Raw genomic sequence first — 8,487 nt, 5'->3', positions numbered from 1 at the left:
CATTGAATATGGGTAAAATCCACTTATTGCCTTAACCCTTTGAGATATTGCTTTGAAACTTTTAATGCTATTTCACATCATTACCCCCATCTGTACGCAAGAGAAGGTAACTCTGTCAAGGATTTGTTTGAAAAATTAAGGCCTTTTATCGACTTAGAATCTTGGTTAAGTTTTTAGTACCAGTCCACTTTTTGACTGAACTGTTTGAGATATTAATTAGAAAGTTGGAATACTTGTTTACAATCATGATTCCCAAACATGTCCAGGAGAAGGTAATTCTGTCAAAGATTTTATTTGAATTATGGCCCTTAACTGTCAATGTTTTGTATTATAGGCAAGCACTAAAAAACTTAAAAAATCTAAAAAAATTCATTCCTATCCACTTGTTCACTTTACCATAAATTATTATTATCACACAATTCAGTAAAATAATTCTTCACTAAATATCTTAATGCTCATGGCCATTGTTCACTTTAAAAATACAGAGATTCTTGTATTGCCTTTTACTGCAAAAACTTTTTTTATTGGCAAGCAATAAAAAAGTCGAGCGCGCTGTCTTACGGACAGCTCTTGTTAAACTGATTATAAATGAATTTAAAAAAACAAAATGCTTTTTAGCTGGATTATTCCAAGAATAGTATGGACATCTTACTCACCTGACTGAGTGTCAGTGTTGTCATTGGTGTAACACTTAGGTAAAAGTTTTGCATGCAGCATCATATTTCATGTTAATTCTAACATTATCCAGGCCCTTTTTTTACTATCAAGCACTGAGAATAGCCAAGCACTCTGTCCTAATGACAGCTCTTGTTGGAAAGATGTTTTTAGCTCGACTATTTGCATATTAATCGAGCTAATGCAGTCACCCATTTGTCGGCTTCTGCGTTCAGTTTTTTCCCGTAAGCTGGTATCTCCATAACTACTGAAGGGAATGGATTTAAACTTCACACACTTGTTCTCTGTGATTTTCTAAGATGATTGACACAAGTCCCATAACTCTGATTTGATTTTTTGCATGATTATGCCCCTTTTTCGACTTAGAAATTCTAGGTTAAGTTTTTGTTTGTAAGACTGTATCTCCATAACTACTGAAGGGTTTGTGCCTTTTTTAGAACAATTTTATGCATTCATAATAATAAAGCAGTGATTTTATGCATTCATAATAATAAAGCAGTGATTAACTTGATAAAACATCTTAATAACAAGCATTATTATACTCAATGAAACACCCTTGTGACAACTTTTCGAATAGTCAAGCGTTACTGTCCTCTGACAGTTCTTGTTTGTAGACAAAGTTTGTATAACAGTATAGAGCAGGTGTTAGATATGCCAATATTTTACAATCATGTGTAATATTAGGTTATTATACATTATTGAGTACAATTGTTCTATTGGACAAGTACACAGCTGTAAAACATATATAAGACAAGGCATAAGCTGAGTTTGATATAGGTTTTGCAGCTGTGTATGAGTCCAATAAAATCAGTATTGTTCTCAAAAGTGTATAAATGACCTCTTTTATTTTATACCAACATTTTTATGCCCACGCTATATAATGGCTGGGGCATATAGTGTTGCCCTGTTCCAACATTCCGTCCTTCTGTCATTCTGTAATTCCATCATCAACAGTTTCTGTTCATTATGTTAGTTACACCGTCGCACACATTTAACTCAAATTTGATATATGGATATATCATGAGAAAATACAGGTCAAGTTCGAATTTGGTCGTGGTCCAATGATTTTTGACAGAGTTATGCCCCTTGATGAAATTTTCAGTTTCCGTTCACTATCTCCACAATGGTATTACACATTCAACTCAAATTTGAAATATGGATAAGTCAAAGGAATGCCCAGAGTTATGCCCCTTTCACTTTGAAAAAAAGGAAATTTTCAGTTTCCGTTCATTATCTCCCCAATAGGTGTACATATTCAACTTGAATTTTGTAACATATGGATATGTCATAAGAATACACTGGTGAAGTTCGAATTTGGTCATTGTTTGATGACAGCTGACAGAGGTATCCCTCTTGATCTATGAAAAAAATCAGAAATTTTTAGTTTCCGTTCATTATCTCCCCAATGGTTGTACACATTCAACTCAAATTTGACATATACATACATCTTAGGAATAAGCAGTTCAAGTTCGAAATGTTGTGGTTCAATGATTTTGAACAAAGTTATCTCTCTTGAATGTTGGAAAAAAATTGAATATTTAGCTCACCTGTCTCGCTTTTCGTTAGTCGTCCGTCCGTCGTCCGTAAACTTTTACTTTAAATAACATCTCCTCATAAACCACTTAGCCAATTTATTCAAAACTTAACAGGAATGTCCCTTTGGTGGTCACCCTTTGGAAATTGTTCAAAGAATTTAATTCCATGTAGAACTCTGGTTGCCATGGCAACCAAAAGAAAAAACTTTAAATATCTTCTTTTAAAGAACCCAAAGAGCTAGAGCTTAGATATTTTGCATGAAACATCTTCTAGTGAGTGTCTACCAAGTGTGTTCAAATAAAATCCCTGGGGTAAAAATTGGCCCGCCCCAGGGGGTCATTGATTTTCCCTATATGCATATAGTAAAAACTTAAAAAGTCTTCTTTTAAAGAACCTAAAGAGCTAGAGCTTAGATATTAAGCATGAAACATCTTCTAGTGAGTGTCTACCAAGTTTGTTCAAATAAAAGCCCTGGGGTCAAAATTGGCCCTGCCCCAGGGGTTCATTGATTTTCCCTATATGCATATAGTAAAAACTTAAAAATCTTCATTAAAAAAACTCAAATAGCTAGAGTTTAGATATAAGGCATGAAACTTGTTCTAATGGGTGTCTACCAAGTTTGTTCAAATAATAGCCCTGGGGTCAAATGGGTGTCTACCAAGTTTGTTCAAATAATAGCCCTGGGGTCAAAATTGACCCACCCCGGGGGACATTGATTTTCCTTATATGTGTATAGCAAAAACTTAAAAAATCTACTTTGAAAAAGCCTGAATAGTTAGAGTTTAGATATTAAGCATGAAACATCTTCTAGTAAGTGTCTACAAAGATTGTTCAAATAAAAGCCCTGGGGTCAAAATTGGCCCGCCCCAGTTTTGTCATTGTTTTTAACTATGTGTGTATAGTAAAAACTTAAAAAAATCTTCTTATAAAAACCCAATGAGCTAGAGCTTAGATGTTTAGCATGAAACGTCTTCTAATGGATGTCTACCAAGTTTGTTCAAATAAAAGCCCTGATATTTAAACTTGCCCTGCTCTGGGGGCCTATATACAGGTGAGTGACTTCAGGGCCATCATGGCCTTGTTAGTTTCAGCACTCATACTTTTGTAGAAATGTATGTATTGTAGTCATTATTTTGGCTACAAATATGCAATGTGCAATTTACAAAATTCAGGTTAACACTGAATAGTTTCAGTACCTTGAACTTTGTAAAAAATGGTTTATTTTAAGATAAGAACCTAAACCATTTCAATAACAGTTTTAATAAACAATAAACAAAAAATCACATCTGTAAAAAACTATTCATACATACATATACAAAAGCTTGACGCATGTTGTATTTACAAACAAATGAAGACATTTGCTAAAAAGTCTAATCAAATCTAATCTAAAAAAAACAGTCCACAAGATTTTAAATATACAAACTGAAATCACTTGCTACAACATTATCTTTCATTGTTTTAATGCTTTTCACAATAACTAAACCATAATAGAATAATAGTACTATTGATATCAAACTATATCCTGTCTTTTATCCTGTTAAAATGCCACTAATATTGACAATTTTAAGCTGTTTTTATTCTTTTCAATTTCCTAGCATTTTCATTAGCCTCACTTTTCCTTTTCTAACCGGTTCTTGACACAATCTGGTTTTTAAATCTTACCAAGTTTGCCATTTTTTTAGCTTTTTTCATCTTTAATAACTGAACAGGGGTGCTTACATTCTCTTTATGTTTTTTCAAATCTTCTACCCTTTTGTTTTGCAAGTATTTCCTATAAGTGTCATAGGCATTAATGCAAAGGGATTTCATGCTGTTGTTAACAATCGTGTCTGTGCTCTTTACATTCTTTTTCCTTAATGCAGTTTTGACTATTGCTACTGCTTACATAATTTACAATTGGCTGTCCGGCCGTTCGGCTGTCCGCTGTCCGTCGGTTTTTTCTTGTCCACCCAATAACTTAAGATTCCTTTGACCAACAGTCTTCATATTTAGCATGGAGGTTAGTCATGATTATAAGATGACCCCTATTGATTTTGAGGTCACCAGGTCAAAGGTCAAGGTCACAAGGGCCTTGACTTCAAAAAGCTTGTCCGCCCAATAACTTAAGATTCCTTTGACCCACAGTCTTCATATTTGGCATGGAGGTGAGTCATGATTAATAGATGACGCCTATTGATTTTGAGGTCACCAGGTCAAAGGTCAAGGTCACAGGGGCCTTGACTTCAAAAAGCTTGTCTGCCCAATAACTTATAATTCCTTTGACCCACACTCCCAAAATTTGGCATGGAGGCTAGTCATGATTAGTAGATGACCCCTATTGATTTTGAGGTCACCAGGTCAAAGGTCAAGGTCACAGGGGCCTGGACTTCAAAAAGCCTGTCTGCCCTATAACTTAAAGAACCTTTGACCCACATTCTTCATATGTGGCATGGAGGTTAGTCATGATTAGTAGATGATCCCTATTGATTTTTAGGACACTGGGTCAAAGGTCATGGTCACGGGGGCCTTGACTAAAAAAGCTCGTCTGCCCAATAACTTAAGATTCCTTTGACCAACAGTCTTCATATTTGGTGGAGGTTAGTCATGATTAATAGGTGGCCCCTATTGATTTTCAGGACACTGGGTCAAAGGTCAAGGTCACTGGGGCCTTGACTAAAAAAGTTTGTCCGCCCAATAACTTAAGATTCCTTTGACCCACAGTTTTCATATTTTGCATGGAGGTTGATCATGACCATAAGGTGACCCCTATTGATTTTGAGGTCACTGGGTCAAAGGTCACAGGGACCTTGACAAAAATAAGCTGTTCCCCTCAATTGTTTAAGAATGCCTGTCCGCAGTGTATTGATTTTGACATTTTCACATTTGAAGCATGTAGAATACATAACTTAGAGATGCACTGGCTTAGTAACCTCAGATTTGGCAGGGAAGTTGTCCTTGAGCTCTTAATGGCCACAGTTGATTCTGACAAAGTGGTATGCGGGGGTATTCACGCCATGACAGTGGCAGTTCTAGTTTTAGCAGCCATGATATACCCTGTTCGTAGAGGACCATACAAATCGGTTACCTAATGATTGCAAGTTTTATCCATCCTAGCCTTATTCAGGTCTGCATAGCCATACTTGCCTACATTCAAGTCTTTGTCGGATTTTTGGATTTCTTTATCTGTAACATCAACCTTTAAAAGTTTCCTTACACTAGAATTAGGAATATATTCTGGCTTTTTGAAAAAGCTGAATAATTCTGCCGTAACATCATACATACGGCTGTGTAGGATGTGGATGAGATTGGAATTCCTTTACATACCCATGGAATACCATCAATAATCCCCTTAGAAGAGTGATCTTTATAAGGGTTTCCCTCTTTTTTTTAACAGGAGGTTAAGGATCGGGTCTTTCCTGTCACTGCTTGTTGCCAACTTCTGTTGTTTTTCTTGTGCTATTTGGAGAAGAGTAATTGCTGCTTGAGTTGCCTCAGAAACTTTTCTTCTTTAAATATTTTACTGATACTAGACCTGAAAATCAAAACAGATGATTAAGTTTAAATAGCACTAAACCTTGATAAAAAAAATGGAAACTTTCAATATTTTATCTGTTAAAGATTTATTTTTGAAACATTTTAATGTACTGATTCTCGTTAAAATTAAGGTATTATTAAATTGATGACTAGTTAATTTACATGTATATGCTTAACAAAAATATTAACAGTTTAGTGGATCAATTTTATTTGATAATAATTAAAAAATATGTTATATTATTAAACAGCTATGTTATTTCTATAGTAGCCAATACCGCCATAATGTTTCAAAGATTGAAATTAAGTACCAGTACTGGTATAATAATTGCAACTACTTGCCCTTTCAAAAAGCAATCCCTTGTGTCTGTGATTAAGCAGTCTAAATACCAGTAACCACATATAGAGGATCCAAGGTCCTTTACCAATGAAACTTTTTTAAATTTAAGATGTTTTGAGGCCTGGCTAACCATTGATCCAAAAGTAAGCACCCAAGGCTTAATCAGAACTGTCCCCTGAGAGTGGCGGCTTCTTCTCAATATGCAGCCTCCGCGTGTTTACCAATGACATTGTTACACAGATCATTGCCCTCCAAGTTATCCCTCTGGCCTCGGCTAAACGCGACGCGACCCAACCGATCATATTTGGGGTAGAATTATCACATTTCGGTGGACTAAAATATGAAGCATTGGTATCCAGGAGATACTCCAATTACTGTCTCCTGGTAGTCCATAGACCAGCAGCTTATGACAGTGAAACCTATATATGTATTAGGAAACACCTCCAGCCACTTCTTCAGCATAGAAAGGGACATTGTAAAACAGTGAAAATCAATCAGCTGCTCCTTAGTGACAGACTGATGACATTGTAGCATCAGAAGCAGAGCGTGGAAAGCTTCATCCGCCAATTCGGTAAACACCTGCAATGCAACATGAGAATGTGCTCTTTCTTTAACAACCTTAACACAGTCTCCAACTTGGACATCTGGTCTGCCCACTTAACTGCTGGTGCCTTCCTATCCAGACCAATTTTTGCAAGTTCCACTACATCTGGCAACTCGAGGAGAGACTACAATTTAGACAACCCTTGCTTGTCTATTGTCTTCTGCGGGTGGATACCCTATACCGGAATAACCCCTTAGGCAGACCACCCCCTTATGCTTTCAGGAGTCTGGTAGGTCTCCAGGTCACAAAATGACCAAACTACACCCATAAGCTGGATTTCATGTTCCTCAAGTGGACTGCAGCTGTTGATCTCTTCCAGAGATTCTGACTGTACTCATTCCTTCATGGTTCTGTCCAAATGACAATGACTGTCAAAAGCTTCCGGAAGCCTTTGGAGCTGCTCTATATCCTCTCTGATAGCTCATAGAGTTGCCGGAGGTCTTCCTGTGGGTGTTGTTCTAGCATTGAAACTAAAACCAACATAAAAAGCCAATACAGTCCCTTCATGTCATTATTCTTTATGGCACTGCCATTTATCAAATTATCTACATGAGACCTTGCCACTTAATGAGGTTAACCATATCTACATTTAATGATTTCTTTAGCCCTTAAGTAGACAAAATTACACAATCTGACATAATTGAATTAAATAATTCAATCTTAATCTGTTATCACTTACCCTAGCCTCAATGTTTGTTTTGGAGTTGCTAAAAAAATTACAGTAATAAGCAGGGTTCCTATTAAATTTAATTAATTTTAGTTTTAGTAATTTTTTTACCATACATGTAGATGTTCTGAGCACCAACTTGTGAGGGTGTCACATTGTTTTTCACTACTAATATTAGTAGGTAGGTCCTTTACATAATTTCTGACTAGGACGACGTTTGTTAGGGTGTACGGAACCGACAACACTCTTCTGTCGTCAGAATCTGCCTCCTCTTTTTCCAGCTGAGCCTGTTCCACTTTGTGCCGGGCAGACTGAAAGTCAAGCTCCTGGCGAACCTCCTTGCTTCTATGTTTCATAGCTTTCTTTTAACTGGCTTTGGTGAAGTTCTTCCCTCTGCGTTAGGTTATAGAGCAGCATGTTACTATGGAATTAGTGTGACTTGTGTCCATTTGACTCAGATCACTAGCTTTAGCAGAGAACACATACAAGTGTTCTCTGGCTGTTCATTGAATTACAAGGACACTTCTACACAGCCAAAAAAGTCATAGTAATAATAGTTGTTGTATAATAGGCACATTTTTAGCTCACCTGAGCATATGCTCAGGGTGAGCTATTAGGATCACTCTTCGTCCGTCGTCTGTCGTCCGTCGTACGTTGTCCGTTCACACTTTTAAAATGACATCTCCTCTGAAACCATAAGGCAGATCATAATGAAACTTCACAGGGATGTTCCTTGTGTGAAGCCTTAACAAAGTTGTTCAAAGAATTCCATTCCTTGCAGAACTTTAAATATCTTCTTCTAAAAAACCCAAAGAGCTAGAGCTAAGATATTTGGCATGAAACATCTTCTAGTGAGTGTCTACCAAGTTTGTTCAAATAAAAGCCCTGGGGTCAAAATTGGCCCCGCCCCAGGGGGTCATTGATTTTCCCTATATGCATATAGTAAAAACTTAAAAAATCTTCTTTTAAAGAACCCAAAGAGCTAGAGCTAAGATATTTAGCATGAAACATCTTCTAATGGGTGTCTACCAAGTTTGTTCAAATAAAAGCCCTTGGGTTAAAATCGGCCCCGCCCCAGGGGGTCATTGATTTTCCCTATATGCATATAGTAAAAACTTAAAAGTCTTCTTTTAAAGAACCCAAAGAGCTAGAGCT

The sequence above is a fragment of the Ruditapes philippinarum genome, unplaced genomic scaffold (assembly GCF_026571515.1).
Source record: "Ruditapes philippinarum isolate M1 unplaced genomic scaffold, ASM2657151v2 ctg1493_1_1_1_1, whole genome shotgun sequence".
In the NCBI taxonomy this organism is placed as follows: Eukaryota; Metazoa; Mollusca; class Bivalvia; order Venerida; family Veneridae; genus Ruditapes; species Ruditapes philippinarum.
This window is presented reverse-complemented; position numbering follows the sequence as displayed.